Genomic DNA, 17,533 nt, shown 5'->3' on the forward strand with positions numbered 1-17,533 from the left:
CATATTGAACAGTCAACCAGCCCTTGGAATTCTCCTGTATTTGTTATTAAAAAGAAATCTGGTAAATGGAGAATGGTAACAGACCTTAGAGCAATTAGCAAAGTAATTCAGCCGATGGGCTCTCTACAATCTGGAATTCCTTTGCCTACTCTGTTACCAAAAGGATGGCCTCTCATAGTTATTGATTTAAAAGATTGTTTCTTTTCAATACCCTTACAAGAAAAAGACAGAGAAAGATTTGCTTTTACAGTGCCTACTTATAATAATTCTCAACCGGTTAAAAGATTTCAATGGAGGGTCCTCCCACAGGGAATGTTAAATATCCCAACTCTGTGCCAATATTTTGTACAACAGCCATTGGAAGTGATACGTAAAAAATTTCCTAAATCTATAATTTATCATTATATGGATGATATTTTACTAGCTGACTCAAATGCAGATACTTTAGAAAGAATGTTTGAAGAAGTAAAGAAAATTTTGCCTTGCTGGGGATTACAAATTGCTCCTGAAAAGATACAAAGAGGAGATTCTATTAATTATTTAGGATATAAAATAGAGCTACAAAAAATTAGACCCCAAAAGGTACAAAGTAGGAGAGATAGACTACAGACTCTTAATGACTTTCAAAGATTATTTGGAGACATTTCTCATCTACGAACTATTGTTGGGGTAAAAAATGATGAACTGACTAATTTGTACAAAACCGTAGAAGGTGACAAGGACTTAAATAGTCCAAGAGAATTATCACCTGAGGCTGAGAAAGAATTGGCCTTGGTAGAAAAGAAAGTACATGAAGGGAACGTGGATTGTATTGATCCAAAGCTGGATTGCATTTTGGTTATTTTACCTTCTAGGCATTCTCCTACTGGAATATTAATGCAGAGGGAAGATATTATATTGGAATGGATATTGTTACCAAATAAACCAAATAAAAAATTAAAAACTTATGGGGAAAAAAATCTCTGACTTGATTTGGAAAGGAAAATTGAGACTTCATCAATTAGCAGGAATAGACCCAGCAGAAATTGTCGTACCTTTAACTAAGGAGGACATTGAAAAATTATGGACAGAAAGTGAACCCTGGCAAAGAGCTTGCAGTAATTTTTTTGGAGAAATTAACAGCAAATATCCCAAAAGCAACAGAATTGATTTTATAAAGAGAGCTGATTGGATCTTGCCTCGAATTGTACGGCAAAAACCCATATCTGGAGTTCGTACATTTTATACAGATGCCAACAAACAAGGAAAGGCAGGTTACAAATCAGAAAATTTAAGTAAAGTGGTTCAAAGTCCTTATAATTCAGTGCAAAAATCAGAATTGTATGCTATTCTGTTGGTATTAATGGATTTTTTAGAACCTCTCAACATAGTAACTGACTCTCAGTATGCTGAAAGAGTGGTATTACATATTGAGACTGCAGAATTTATCCCTGATGCTTCAGAATTAACTTCACTATTTATTCAATTACAAGATACAATCAGGAAAAGGAGTCATTCTTTATATATAACTCACATCCGATCTCATACTGGTCTTCCAGGCCCTTTAGCACAAGGCAATGATGAGATTGATAAATTATTGATAGGAAATGTGCTGGAGGCCTCAGAATTTCATAAAAAACATCATGTCAATAGTAAAGGTTTAAAAAAGGATTTTTCCATAACCTGGCAACAAGCCAAAGAAATAGTAAAGAAATGTCCTACTTGTTCCTTCTATAATCAAACGCCATTACCACCAGGATGTAACCCAAAGGGTACTCAGAGGAATGAAATCTGGCAGATGGATGTGTTTCACTTTGCAGAATTTGGAAAACTGAAATATGTACACCACACCATTGATACTTATTCAGGATTTCAATGGGCAACTGCTTTGAGTTCTGAAAAAGCTGATTCTGTAATCACTCATTTGCTAGAAGTTATGGCCATCATGGGTATACCTTCACAAATCAAAACTGACAATGCTCCATCATATGTCTCTGTTAAAATGAAACAGTTTTTTGCTTATTACAAAATAAAGCATATTACAGGTATACCACATAATCCTACAGGTCAAGCAGTTATAGAAAGATCAAACAGAACTATAAAGGATATGCTAAATAAACAGAAAGGAGTAACAAAAACCCCCAGAAATAGACTGCATAGTGCTGTATTAACTTTGAATTTTTTGAATGCCAATGAGAAAGGAACAACAGCTGCAGAGAGACATTGGATAATAGAAAAAACTACAGAATTAAATCAGCCTATATACTTTAAGGATGTGCTGACCTCAGAATGGAAACCAGGGTATGTATTACATTGGGGACGAGGTTTTGCTTTTGTTTCTACAGGAGAAGATAAGCTGTGGGTACCATCAAAATTGATAAAAGTTCGATTTGAACAAGAGAAACCTCTTAATTAGAGATGATAGTTCATCAACCAGCATGAACATCCAATTTAAACTAACTTGTACCAGTAATACATGCCTTTTCATTTAATCAGATAATAACTTGCCAAAAGGGAACATCCCCAAAATTAGTCTTGGGGAAGGTTTTTGTTTTTGTCTTTTAGGAGAATGATGGTTAAGGAATCTGAAGAACACAAGACAAATGAGACAACTGAAGAAAAGGGACAAATCATCTATCCTAGGAAACAGAGTGAAACGGCGTATGGGTATATATTATCTAAAAAATTTTATGTCTTCTTAAATGTTTGTTTCTGCTTTTCTCTAAAGATTTAACACTATTGGTCTTCTAATAGTCCCAGTTCAATTAAAATTTAAAGCTGACTTTGGAGTTGGAGAATGGCTCTCTCCTTCTTTAAACTCAAGCATGTTGTTAAAAGGAAAATACAAACTCCCTGTATCATGCCAGAATAAAAGAGCCATTTTCTGCTGTGGGACAGGACAAAAGCCAAATTAATTAAGGGACTATTCTATTACTAATCTCAACTCTTTGATTCTATCCTGATTCTTTAAACTTTTCTTAAAGTATAAATTTTATATCAAAATTTACAAGATTAATATATATTTATACATTTTAAACTTTGTTAAGATATGAATGGTCATATAGAGTACTAACTAATTCTAGAAAAAAGGCTTCAATTAGCTGCATATATATGTCTTTGTGTTCGAGTCTCTTATCAGTTTTCTGCAGGAAATCACGGCCAGGCCTAACACCAACTGAAGTCTCCAGGAAGGAGATGGGGCCCCACAACAACAACAATTCCACATGGACAATAATAATATCACTGAACTGACAAACATCATCTACAGATCAGCTTTGAACTACAAGGTGCTCAGAGCAATTTTGAGATGACTAGCTGAGATGATCCAGTCTCAAAGACTACTTGAATAAGGACTTGAGATAAACCCTGAACTTTGGCATTATACATAGACTGGATAATAATGAAGGATATAGTTACCTTTCCTAGAATTTGACAATTAACCTAAAATTTTTCTTTCAGGATAAAGATAACTTCGCCCATACCCAGCAGGAAGCAATTTTAAGAATCATGCCCACATTCCCAAAGAGGTGGTGTGGGGCGGGTGGTGTTTTTGGTTCTTTTTAATGGGTTTTGGGTCTGGGATAATTTTCATTAATTAGGGGAGTTGGTTACAATATGTTGTCAAGGGTTAGGAAAAAGGCTAAGCAAAGGAGATTAGATTTAAGGTTCTTGTTCAAAAAAAATAGAAAGAAAGAAAAGAAAAGAAAAAGACAATTACTAGTTTTAAATACTTTACATTATTAGCAACTATTAGGATATAAAGAAATGAAAGTTAGTAGTTAGATATGACAATAGAAATTGTAGTCATATTAGATATGTTTTAAAAATTGAGCAGATATATTTTAGACAGGTCATCTTCAAACCCTTCAGAGATCTACTGAATATGGCATTTAAAATGTTTTAATAACTTAGAAAATTTTTCTTTTTTGAGACATGTCAGCTCCTGGCAGTACCAATCTACTTCAGAGAAAATATGGGCATTGAAGAAACTGCATATGGAGTTAATTTTCATTGTGGCAAAAAGTTAGCCACTGGACAACAAAGTATCCTCGAATCAGCAGGACAAAATGGACAGACAGAACACGAAACAAAGGACTACCGATTCCTGCCAAAACAAGTGTGGTTATGGCTTTATCAGAAGGCATCTTCTGAGGCCAGGTCAATATGGCACCATCCCTGAAGTGGCCTTCACAATCTGGAAAAGGTACAGTGCCCTTTTCTTAGAAGGCAGCTGAACAGGCAGTGGACCGATGGCTTCTGTTGTGCAATGGAACAGCAACTGAAAGCTCACGCCTCTCAATAGTAGACTGGCATTTAATAGAGGGATGTGGAGAAGAAGGGGATGCTGAGATGAAGCCATATATACACAGCCAAGAAGAATGGACAGCTGAATTCAAAAACCGTCAACAATTTCCAGAATTTAAAATCCTGAATCATGACATGACACTAGTGGAATTCAGGTGTTTCTGGTACATGGACTGCTCTCACCCAATGTGAGGTTGAACTGTTGACCTTGTGTACAACCTACTTCACAAATGAGTCTGTCAGATACGCTAAGCCTATAGGCTGAAGATGATGCCCCAACACTGTGGAGAAACATCAGGTGACTGTCCAGGCAGGTGGCTGTTTCTGTCAACTCACAAAATTTTTGGAAGTTGCTTTTGTGCACTTCCTGTTTTTATTTTTGTTAGCTAATATTATTTCCTTCTTGGGTCTCTGAGGGAGTTGAAGGTTAGTTAGTTATAGTTGAAGATTAATTAGGATAGAAAGTGAATTAGATACATTTTGGACTTACTAAAATAGGATAGATAAGGGAATTATTTTCTCTGATTTGTCAAATACAAATGGACTAGACATCATTTAGGTATTTGTTACTTGTATATATTGTATATAGTTATTGTACTTTTGTATATAGTTTTTCTTTTGTTAGTTATAACCTTTTGCCTTTTTTCTTTTTATTAAAATAGAAAAGGGGAAGTATGGTGGTATTTTATTTGTACTGAAATGTGATTTTAATTTTATGTTAATAAATAAAGTTGCCCTGGGGTCAGAGCTATTAGAGCCATAGCAAGAGCGTGGTGGTTAGAAGAGCTAGGTAGATTTCTGTTTGTTCAGGGATACAGCCAGTATTGGAGACATACGCCTTTAAGACCTGGAGGGCGGTACTTACAGGCAGTGACAAGGCAGTCATGTGGTTGGGTTTACAACCAATGAGAAGGCAGAACAGAAAGACTATTTAAAGACAGACAAACAGGAAGAAGCTCTCTCAGGGAAGTTAGGAGCACTGCAGGAGGTAAGATTTTATCTCTGAGCTCTGACCTCTCGGCTTTCTCTTTTACATTGGCTCTGTGTTTCTTATTTTAATAAGATGATTGGTTACATCTACAAGTTTCTGTTGAGGGGGCTCCCAGATCAGATTGTCCTGTTGCCAGGTCTTTGGGAAATTGTCTTGATAATTAATTGACATAGGAGGACCCAGACCCAACACTGTTGGTATTGCCATTTCCTGGGCAGGAGGTTCTGGGCTATATAAGAAAACTACCTAAGCATGACCTAACAAGCAAGCCAGAAAACAGAGTTCTTCCATTTTTTTTTTTCTGTTTTAAGTTCCTGTCGGAATTTCTGCTCTATCTTATGCTAGTTATGGAATGTAACCTGTAAGCTAAAATAAACCATTTCTTCTCTTATATTGCTTTTGGTCAGAGTATTTTATCACAGCAACAGAGGAAGCTAGAACACACACCACTATTTGCCTTTCCTCACTTCTTACTTAGGCGCTAATGACTAAGTGTAGATGCTGTGTAACCAGCAGCTTTGTGTTCCTGCTGGCATGCTTTCCCATTAAGATGGATTGTGTGCTACCTGGATTTATGTCAACTTGATGCAGGCTAGAGTCATTTGAGGGGATAGAATGTCAATTTAGACAATGCCTACATAAATCAGACTGACGTCAAGCCTGTAGGGCATTTTCTTAATTAGTGATTGATGTGCAAGACCCAGCCCATTGTACCACCTCTGGGCAGGTGGTCCTGGTTTCTATAAAAAGCAAGCTGAACAAAGTATAAGGAGAAAGCTAGTAAGCAGCACTCTCCATGGTCTCTGCATTAGCTCCTGCCCCCAGGTTCCTTCCCTGTTTGAGTTCCTACACTTATTTCTGTAGTTGGAATTTTCTCCAGGCCTGCCCAGCCCTGAGGTCCCTCAGCTGCTTATAAAATGATCATTCAGAGGCTTATAGTGATCACCAACTTCATGGCCTATGGCAGGATTCTTGCTGGCTAGCTCTTATAACTTGACCCATTTCTATGAATCTATAAGCTGCCACATGGCCATGGCTTACTGGTATTTTCATGTCTTGCTTCTCCTGGTGGTGCTGGTGTCTCTTCCCCATCTGCCTTCCTTCTTCCTATCTCTTTGATTTTCAGCCTATCTATAACCTGAATTGCCATAGGCCAAATGGTTTTATTTATCAACCAATCATAGTAACACATATTCAAAGCATACAGAAAGACATCCCATAGAACTTCTCCTTTTTTTGTCTAATCAAAAAGGATGGTTTTAACTTTAACATAGTAAAATTATATATAAAAGAACAGTTATCAAGCAAGAATTAGTTACAATATCTAGGCTATTTGTATTTGGCAAAATTAAAGAAAATATTCTATCTATCCTATATTTGTGAGTCTAAAGTTTTATATTTAATTTATCTTTTATCATAACTCAGGGAAATTGTAATTATAACTATCTAGTCTTCAACTACATCAAAGACCTCAGAAGGATATAATATTACCTAAGTAGACAAGAAGTGCATTGTAAGCAGCTTCCAAAAATCTAGAATGACAGAGACATCTGGCTGCCAAAGTTCCTCTGCAATGTTGAGGCATCCATCTTAAGGCTATAGGCCTAGATTCTCTGGCATAGCTTTCTGTGAAGCAGGAAATTTTAAGGACTGTTCTGCCCATTCTGGCAAGTTCATCAGTCACTTCTTCCCATGTCCTGTAGAATGTCTGGCAGTTTCTTCTGTGAAGCAGGAACCTAAAGGATGATCTCACTTTGCAAAGTTCAGTGGTTACCTTCCTATGGGTCCTGCATGTCCAGTTTATACAGCATACTGTCAAGCAGTCCAGGCAAGAGCAGTTTCTTGCCCAAATGACTAACTTTTGCCATAAAGAAAGCAAACTCCATGTGGAGTTTCTTCGATGCCCATCATCTTCTCTGAAGTAGATTAGTACTGCCAGGAGCAGACATGTCTCAATGTCCAGAATATTCAAAGTTCTTAAAACATTTTAAATGCCATATTCTGTAGGTTTTTGAAGTGTTTGAATATTACCTACCTAGTTGAAATATATCTATATATACCTAGAAAACATAACTAACATGACTATAAGTTTATCATAGATGACTAATTATTAATCTGTATTTCTTAATTATATTTAACAATTTTATATGAATTGCATAAACAGTACCTTAAACTAGAGTAGAAATATACATACAGTATAAAAAAATTAACTTTAAATTTTTATCAGTAAACTAAAATCCATAGCAGTATAAATATTTCAAATACATTGTTGCTCTTTAAAAGTAGATTCAATAATCTATCCTTTTATCCTATCATATCTATAATACCATCCCTTTTATTTCTTTAGAAAGAGATTGCATTTATAATCAACCTTCTTTAAATAAAAATAAACACTCATAAACAATATTTTGGGAATTTGGGCACAGCTTTCTGCTGGTTGGGGGCAAGTCCTGACTGGAGTAGTCTGTGAGGCTGCATTGTCTGAGCCAGTTGCCTTGAAGCTGATTTTGGATGTTGGATCATCTGGGCCATGGTGTCAGTTGAGACCTTTCAGGGGGTCTTGGATGATCAAACCATAGTAGCCTGGAAGCAATCCACAGGTTCTCATCTTCTGTGGAAACAAAAGCAGAACCTCATTTCCAAAGCAATGTATCCTTAGACATAAACTGTGAAGTTCAGATACCTTTAAAATATACATATTGGTTTAACTCAGCAGCCTTTACAATCAAATGTCTTTCTGTAGCTAAAAATCCCAAAGACAATATAATCCAGACTCTGTGTATGATTTCCATTTTTATGTGGCTTAACTTTTATATTACTTTTACTGCTCTTTTAAGACTTTATTTTTTAAAACTATTTCTTTATATAACTGCATATATTCCTTTTTCTCTCTCTTCCAAGCCTACATACATTTTTATATACACTGTATAGAGTTTTATTCCATCTGAATCTGTCTTATTGTGAATCTATACTCTTTCTCTGACCAGGAGAGATTTTAAATTGCTAAGCTGCATAGCTAAGACCAACACAGCAGCCTTGGTTGCTGACTCCACCCATCTTAGCTTCCCAACATGGTGGAGGTACCCAGGAGAGTCATGCTTACCCTGCCAACTCTGGGTCCATGCTGTAACCAGATATTGTGCAGCTAGACCACAAAACTTTTTTGTCTGTATGAATAAAAGCTAAATCTGCCATGCAGTGTGCTGCACAGCTTGGAGATACCTCTGTTTACCTTGGCGGGAATCCACCATGCTGTATAGCTCAAGCCCACAAACCCACCATAGTGCAGCTCATGGCTTGTCTGACAGACCTAACTAGGAAGCTGTTTTTAGCTCCATTTTAGAATCTTTTTTTTTTTTTAAAGCTTTCTCAGGTTTTTGATGGAAATTCTTGCTCCCACGCCTGGGCACCAAATGTAGTTGGAATTTTCTCCAGTCCCACCTGGCCCCAAGGTTCCTCAGCCACTTATAAAATAATCATTCAGAGGCTTATATATTAATTACCAAATTCATAGCCTATGGCAGGCTTCTTGCTAGCTAGCCCTTATAACTTGATCCATTTCTATTAATCTATAAGCTGCCATGTGGCTGTGGCTTACTGGTATTTTCACACCTTGCTTCTCCTGGTGTTACTGGCGTCTCTCCCCCTCTGCCTTTCTTCTTCCTGTCTATCTCTCTCATTTCCTGCCTAGTTATAACCTGACTTGCCATAGGCCAAATGGCTTTATTTATCAACCAATCAGAGCAGCACATATTCACAGTGTACAGAAATATATTCCACAGCAGACTTTCTTCAGTGATGGACTACAAAGTAGAAGAGTCAGCTAAATAAACCCCATTGTCACCAAATTAGTGTTAGTCAAGGTGTTTCATCCCAGCAATAGAAATCCTATTCTCAAACTGTAGCCCTCCAACACTGCTTCATTATTTAAGTAGCTGCTTGCCTCATAATTTATTACATCAACACAAAAAGAAACCAACATACATGTCGGCAAGCTGGTTAGGAGATGGTGGGATAGCTAATAAAACAGTATTTCTAAGTGTGTTTGTAAGCTTGTTTTCAGGAACAGATTAATATCATTTCATTGGATAACTTTGATTAATATAGCATCTAGTGTGTTATCCTCTGTTACTCTCATTTTCAATCTTCACAATTTGTTTTTGAGACATCGTTTGTTCTGTAGCTCAAGCTGGTTTTGAAGTGACAATCCTCCTGACTCAGCCTCCTAAATTCTGGGATTGCAGGTGTGTGATACCACAATCTGCCCAGCATTCACAGTTTTGCACAATACTACAATTTATCTTGTCTTTCATGTGCTACACTTAAAATGATATTTTTTTTGCTTCTTCAACAAAATGATAGTGAATTAATTGACAATAATATCTTTGAGGATAGTTGACTATCCTCACAAAATTCTAGGTAATTTTTTCTGAGGGTAACATTGACTCTACTACCCTGTTTGTTTGTTTTTACCTTTTATTTCTAGTGGAAAATTTTCTTATTAAGACCATTACCATTTTAGTGGAAAGTGTTTTTCTCCATATCTTATTTATTGGCCCGTAAACACTTGACTTTGGAAGATGCTGTTTAAAACATGTTTTCCCTACTGACCTTTCTTGCACATTGTACTCTGAATTAGAGAAGACCCTGTAATGCTCCTGCTGAAGAATGATTTGAGGGGCTTTCTTTTGGATGGTTTGGCTAAATTACAGAAGAAGTTAATGGAGTTGGCTATTTGTATTCCTTTAAATACAAAATTTCTGCGTACATGGGTCTTTCTTAATTATGACTCATTAGAATTAGTCTGGAGAAAGTTCAGACCCTACTCTTGAAAGAGGTATAAAGATTTTTTTTTCTCATTAAGCTTGTTTTAATGGGTCTCAAAATTCTGTGACAGCTTTTTTGTTTGTTTGTTTGTCTGTTTTTTGTTTTTTGAGACAGGGTTTCTCTGTGTAACAGCCCTGGCTATCCTGGAACTCTCTCTCTGTAGACCACACTGGCTTCAAACTCACAGAGATCTATCTGCCTGCTTCTGCCTTCTGAGTGATGGGATTAAAGGCATGCGCCACCACTGCCCAACCTGTGACAGATTTTTTTGTGATGTTATTTCCATTAAATAGTACTGGCTTTGAAAACTAATAACTTAAAACTGCCCCCACACACAGACAGACACACATGCAAACAAAAAATGGTTCCAAAAACATTCTCCTCTCCTAAGGAAGGTTTTACCCTGAATTGTTATCATTATCTTGTATTTTACTATTATACTTAAATGGCCAATTGAGACCTTCTTCCACCACTGAGTAAGCTTGGGTTGGCAGTTGTTAGGGATAATATTCATTTAGCCTTCTGAGATTTCTGGGAAGACTTGGTGACCTTGTCATCTCCAGCAATCTTCTTGCCCATGTCTCTGATGACACCTACAGTAATTGTCTGAATCACTTACAGCAAAAATGACTCAGGGAAAGATACTTTCATGATACACATGGGTTTGCCTGCAGCCATATTAGCAATGGATGCATCATCAGATTTCATGAACTTTGGGCCAGCTTCCAGCTTCTAGACAGGATGATCAATATTTCCTTTAAGCTCAACAAACTGGTAAGCTATGTGAGCTGTGTGACAACCCAGTACAGGGACATAGCCAGCACTAATTTGGTCTGGATGATTCAGGATAATCACCCAATCAGTGAAACCATTGGTGGGTAATTTTTGCTGACACCAGCAACTTTGCCACATCTAATGTCTTTGACAGACATGTTCTTTACAGTGAAGCCCACATTATCCCCAAGATGAGCTTCACTCAAAGCTTCATGGTACACTTCAATAGATGTTACTTTTGTTGTGACATTGACTAGAACAAAAGTAACCACTGTGTCATGTTGAGAACACCAGTTTCTGCTTGTCCACAGGGACAATACCAATACCACAAATTTTATAGATATACTGGAGAGTCAGTCACTAAGGTTTGTCATTTGGATGAGTTGGTGGTGGGATACCATCCAAGCTTCCAGTAATGTGGTCACACTGGCACTACCATTTTTGTGGGTGACTTTCTATCTCTTGAACCAAGGCATATTAGCATTTGGACCTAGTGTGCTGTCACCATCACAGCCAGAAATTGGCACAAATGCCATTGTGTCAGGGTTGTAGTTTATTTTCTTAATGTAGATGATGAGCTTCTTAATATTTTCCTCTTACATTTTTGGCCTATAGAGTGGCCCCATGGAATACATTTTGTTGATACCAACAACTAGCTGTTTCACACCTGGGGTGTAAGCCTGGAGGTCATGTTCATGGGTCTGCCAGTTCTCAGAGTTTACAGTTTCAAATTCAATAACACCAGCAACAATCCAGACAGCACAGTCTGCCTGAGATGTAATCATGATTTTGATCAAGTCTCTGCATCTTGGCTATCAATGACAGTCAAAAAATATTTTCAAATCTCCACAGGTGATGTCAATAGTAACAACATGGTCATGCTCAGCTTTCAGTTTATCCAAGATATGGACATCTTTGAAGGATCCCTTTGCCGTCTCAGAAGCCTTCTCCAACTTTTCAAATGTTTGTTTGTTGATTGCACCATATCCATAGATCAGATGGCCAGTCCTGATGGACTTGCTCAGATCTACTGTTTAATGAAGATGATACTGATATGAATCTTTTCCTTTCTCATTTAAGCTTTGAATTTGTAGTGGTTTTCATGACACTTGTGTTCTGATGACAAATCCGTTGCAAAAAAGTAGCTTAAATATTTTTATTGTTATTGCTTTAGATTTTATTACCAGTTATTTGAAATTTACAAATAAAATACAAATGTGTTTTGGTTACAGTTTCACCATTTTTAGTTTTTTTCCAATGGAAAGAAAAAATATCCTGTTTTACTTCAGTTTTAAAATATTGTGTGTTTAAGCAGCGTGAGAACTTTTAAACATGAACCAATTGATCTAGCTTTCATGTATTTTGTCTTGTAGGCTAGAAATAATTTCAATGTATGCTGTAGGATATCCCTATTGATAAATTTTAGCAGGGGAAATGGCCTGCTCATCTGGGGAACAGCTTGATTATTAAATAAGAGTTAACTATGATGGTCAATTTTGTCAACTTGAATGGACCTGGAATCTGGAATCAACTAAGAAGCTTGCCCCGAGTGGATATAGAAGGATATTTCCTGGAATCATTAAATGATGGGGAAGACTCTCTTGCAGGATAGGCAATGCTTTCCAGGTATCAGCCTAGATATAAGGACAACCAAGGAAAAACCTTTTGCTTTTTGCCTACCCACTTTCGGTGTTTGCTTGTGAATGCATCTACTTTATTGGTGCTTCTACTGATAGCAAAGGTCATTAGACCATTAATAACATCCACCCCCAGTTTCCTGAGTGGAAAACAAGTATTTTATTTCCTCCATCGAGGAGACACCTTAGTGTGATTAACATTACTAGTTTCTCCAATGTTTATCTGTGAGCATGAGGACCTCATAAACTCTACAGAAAGCCATTGTCAAAGACTTTTTTAAGCATAGAGAAAACAAAACTTGAGGGGGATTTAGAGTAGTTTGAAGAACAAAAAATGCAGGCTTCCAGGTCAATAAGAATTGACATGTGGCCTGGCATTGGTGGCGCACGCCTTTAATCCCAGCACTCGGGAGGCCGAGGCAGGTGGATCTCTGTGAGTTCGAGGCCAGCCTGGGCTACCAAGTGAGCTCCAGGAATGGCATAAAGCTACACAGAGAAACCCTGTCTCAAAAAAAAAAAAAACCAAAAAAAAAAGACTTTATCTCAAGAATTGACATGTTTAGAATAAGCACTCAATAATATTTAGAATAACCTTGTTTGTTTATTTTATTTTATTTTATTTTTTGAGACAGGGTTTCTTCATGTAGCCTTGCTTGCACAGCTCTTTAGACCAGGCTGGCCTGGAACTCAGAGAGATCCACTTGCCTCTGCCTCCTGAGTGCTAGCATTAAAAGCTTGCACCACCATTGCCTGGCTAGAGTAATCTTATATGCAAAAAGGTATGAAAATAGAAAGAACTGCACAGAACACTGAAAAAGGTTTAGGGAAACTGTCAAGTTGCTAAATCAAATATTTCCTGCCCACTCTGAGTTAGATCCTTTAGAATTTTTCTGTTCATAAACCATAGGTTTCTAGTTTAATTGAACACTATTCTTTTTGGTACTTTCATATCTAAATGTAGACCACATTGAAGACCATCTCATAGTGGCAGATTTCCTGTGGACAAAACATTCTGCTAATTTTTGGCAGAATTCATCAGGATAAACTAACGAAGGTTTAAATTGTTCCCAGCCATTTATAGTCTCCTCTAAAATGAGAAACTAAGAAGATCATCAAGTCAATAATTGAAACTCAGATAGTTTCTGTTACATTTTTATTCATCCCTGTGACAGGCAAGTAATTCTTATCCAGAAAACCAAGGGTGAGGATGGAAATTCATCAGGATTTTAAGTTCATGTAAAGTCATCTTCTGATTCCCCATGGAATCAAATCCCAAACACTGTCATTATGAACTTATGTTCTGTTTTCATACATATCCCTTTATCTAAAGATGATCAGTACCTCTCCCCCACCCATCCCCAAGGATTCAACAATCTTACAGCACATTTATGATCTGGGGTGTGGGGAATGAGGACCTAACTTTATAATGATAAATTCAAGAGCCCCCTAAGAAGCCACAGTGAAGCAGTTCATTTATAGTTCTGTAGAACCTGACTCCAGCCTAACTGACATGGTAGGCATGCTGTGGGAGTTCAAAGAGCAGTTTTTGTAGTCCTGAATACAGGTCCCTTCCCCTTTCCTCACTGACTGAATACTGAGTACTTGGGAGAGTATAATCTTTCTTGTACATAACCTACATTTATTATTTTCCTACTGGCATTAAGTTATGATATTATTCCTTCAAGATGAGAGGTTTACTGTCTGCAGAATCAGGTCACAGTGCCTCTTAGAGGTGACAGGCCTTTGCTGGGAAAGTCACCAGTAGGTAGGTGCCTTGACAGGCCTGCAAACTGAAGACAAGTATGTCCTGCTATATCATCCAGTAATCTAGGTTTATAAAAGACTAGGGGAAAGAAAAGAAAGAGAAAATAAACATTCTCTTCATTTCTGTAGTCCTTGAGCCGTTTATCCCATAGCTAGATCACATATTAAACTATAGCACCTTACTTTGGAGTGAATTTTATAAAAGGCAAGTCTTTCCTTTCTTCCCAGATACCTGTTACTTAGAGACTCTCTAAATGTATCAACTTAGAGGCTAGAGAAGCAGCTCAGTGGTCATTTGTTGCATTTTCAGAGGACCATGGTTCAGTTCCCAGTACTCCTTTAGTGGCTCATAACTTCCTGTAACCTCCATCCCAGGGAATCTGATACACTTTTCTGGGCTCTGCAGAAAGATACCAGGCATGCACATGATTACATATACAGACAGACAGACAGACAGACAGACAGACAAAACACTCATGCACACTACATAAAGTAAGCTAAATACATTAGCTTAGTCATGTGTGAAACCTGCCAGTGGGGTTTTTTTGAGATTTATTATTTTTATTTTACTTGTTTTGTCCATATGTATGCCTGTACACCATGTCCATGTAATGCCTGCAAAAGCCAGAAGAGGGTGTCAGATCCCTTGGAACTGGAGTTAAGATTTTTGTTTTGTTTTCTATTTTCTCATAGTCTTTGTTTCATTTTGTTTCTTTTTCTTTACAGATGTCTTGATTTTTTAACTTTCTTTTTATTTATTCTATGTATCTTTTATATCATGTATTTTGATCCCTTCATCTTCCCATCCCTTCACCCCCTCCAGTAAAACAAAATTTAAGAGAAAAAAGGGGGGAAAAATTAAAAATCTCTTCACAGAAGCTGCTGTGTGACACAGTGAGTCTTGCAGTAAACCCCTTTGTCCATGTATCTTTACTTGCAAGTTCATGGCAAAGAGGCCTCTTGTTTTTACTACTCTATCAATGCTGGGCCCTCACTAGGTCTCTTCTTGGATATCCTGTTGTTGCCTTGTGTTGTAGAGATCCTGTAGCTTTGGGTCTATAGGTCAGGTCCCTTTATGTGCTCCAGTAGATCATAGATGGGGTGGATGTTGGGGTGGGCCAAGTCATAACCCTGGTTCTGGGCCTGGGCAGCTGCAGGATTGGTCCGGATGCCAGCTCTCCCTTGTCCTCACCACCAGGGTGAGCTCTCCATCATTGCCCTGGCTAGCTCACCTCCTGCAGTGATGAGCAAGGTGGGGCCAGTTCTCCTGTTTTCATGCCCTCGGTGTTGGCTCTCACACCTACACCATCAGGGCCAGCTCTACTGTGTTGCCCAGGTGAGGTACAGGGGCCACTCTCCTGAGTGCTGCAGCTGGTGAGGGGCAGGGACAGTCTTCATGCTCTTAATGACTCCAGGGCCAGCTCCTCCACCAGTCTCAGGCATTGATGGGCCAGAGGTTGAGGGGGGAGGGCATCTCTCCTCTGCCCATGCCCCCAAATGTCAAGATGAGTTATGAGGACAGGTTAAGGTGGTTGTTAGCCAACCCTAGGAATTAAACTCCAGTCCTCTGGAAGAACAAGACGTGTTCTTAACTGTTAGCCATCTCCCAGCCCCACTTGTGTTTCTTTTCATTCTGAGGTTAATCTGTGGTGAACTCAAGTAATCTATTGTACTTTCATTCTAAAAAAGATGATAGTACTTCAGTTCTTGTAGAAGTTTACAGCAGTGCATTCCTGTCTTTTACACATTTCACCATGATCTTCAGTATTGTGAATGTTATCTGAGACGTGGTGACCTTTTGCAATGTTGTAAAGAGATGATCTGGAAGACTGGCTTCTATTTATTCTTCAGCCTGCAAAACTGACCTCATTTTTCATACAGTGTATATTATCTTCGATATAGTTTATCCTACAGAGAGTGAACTCAGCTTTGACAGAATTCAAGTTACTCAGAAATTTCTTATATTACTAAGAAATAATTAATGGATTTCCTGGCTTTCAATGGCTCCTAAAAGCAGTGGGTTCCCAACTTCTAAAAATCATCATGTTTTTATGTGATTGATTTTTTCCTTGGTAGCAGAGACTTTTTTTTTGGAAATCTAAATATTAAGTACTTTGTGATATTAAATTATCTCTGGAAAAGCTTCATAGACTTGAGTTTTCTCAATCCCAAACCATTCTACTTATCTTTAAATGACTGCTCTGGACAGTACTGTAGAGTGCCAATGCAACACCACCTTTTCAGCCGCTTTTCAGCCTCTCATTGGACCAGAGACTTCTGTCTTGGTTTTAGGATCTTCCCTAAACTTGATGCTGTTTCCTGCTGTGTAACTTTTATTTCTTACTGAGAATTCATGTCATTTCTCAGCAAGGAGGCTTACCTCTTATGTAATTTTGTTACTTTTCCCTTCACAAATTCTATTCATCATTGTAAGATTTTAAATCATAACACTTAAAAATTTCTCAGAGAAAGGAACCACACTATTGTGTAGCTTATGATCAAGAACTGACTGTGCCTTTAGCAGATTTACTGCAAATCTCCCTAAAATTCCTACTTGGGTATTATTTGTTGCTTCACAACTTATTTATGGAGATAGTAGACAGAAACTTGTCAGGCAGTTTAGGGGAGAGGACCCTGATTGTGAACAATGTTTCTTTGGCTAAAATGCTGGAAATGTCCTAAAATTTCTTAGCAGTTTTGTTCTCACCAGACCAAACACTTCATCTCCTCCTAGTACCTCCATCTAGTAGAGCCATATTAACTATAAGGCAGTGACCCTCCATGATATCTCATTTCTGAGGACCCATTCTTGCTTGGCATGATCTTTGCCTTCTCCCTTTCTCTTCTCACCTGTGAATCCAGAAGACATGTTCCAAAAAAACTTGACCTCTGTGGTCTGTGGATCTCATTCTTTGAAGGCTACTGATTAAGTGGAAGCTTTGTGAGAACATAAGGGTCTAGCAACTTAAGTCAGGTTAAAGCCCACCTAAGATGGGAAAAGGATCTCCATTGAACTCAAAGACACCCCTCATTGCCCAAAAGATTACTTCCAATATACAAATATCAGGGATCATATTTTATGACAGATCTTAAGTTTGACCCCTTATCAGAAGTAAACTTAGCTGGACATGGTGAGGCATTCTGAAAGCTAGAGCAAGTCAGTCTATATGAGTTTGAGGCCAGCTTGGCCTACATACTGAGTTCCAGGCCAGCCAGAGCTACACATTGAGATCCTATCTCAAAAACAAAACAAAAA

General features: G+C 37.8%; 1 pseudogene; it reads right to left on the bottom strand.

Moving 5' to 3' along the window:
- Window positions 1–10,612: 10,612 nt before the first annotated feature.
- Window positions 10,613–11,951, bottom strand: LOC102927235 (elongation factor 1-alpha 1 pseudogene; annotated as a pseudogene).
- Window positions 11,952–17,533: the final 5,582 nt, after the last annotated feature.

This window comes from Peromyscus maniculatus, chromosome 16 (assembly GCF_049852395.1).
Source record: "Peromyscus maniculatus bairdii isolate BWxNUB_F1_BW_parent chromosome 16, HU_Pman_BW_mat_3.1, whole genome shotgun sequence".
In the NCBI taxonomy this organism is placed as follows: Eukaryota; Metazoa; Chordata; class Mammalia; order Rodentia; family Cricetidae; genus Peromyscus; species Peromyscus maniculatus.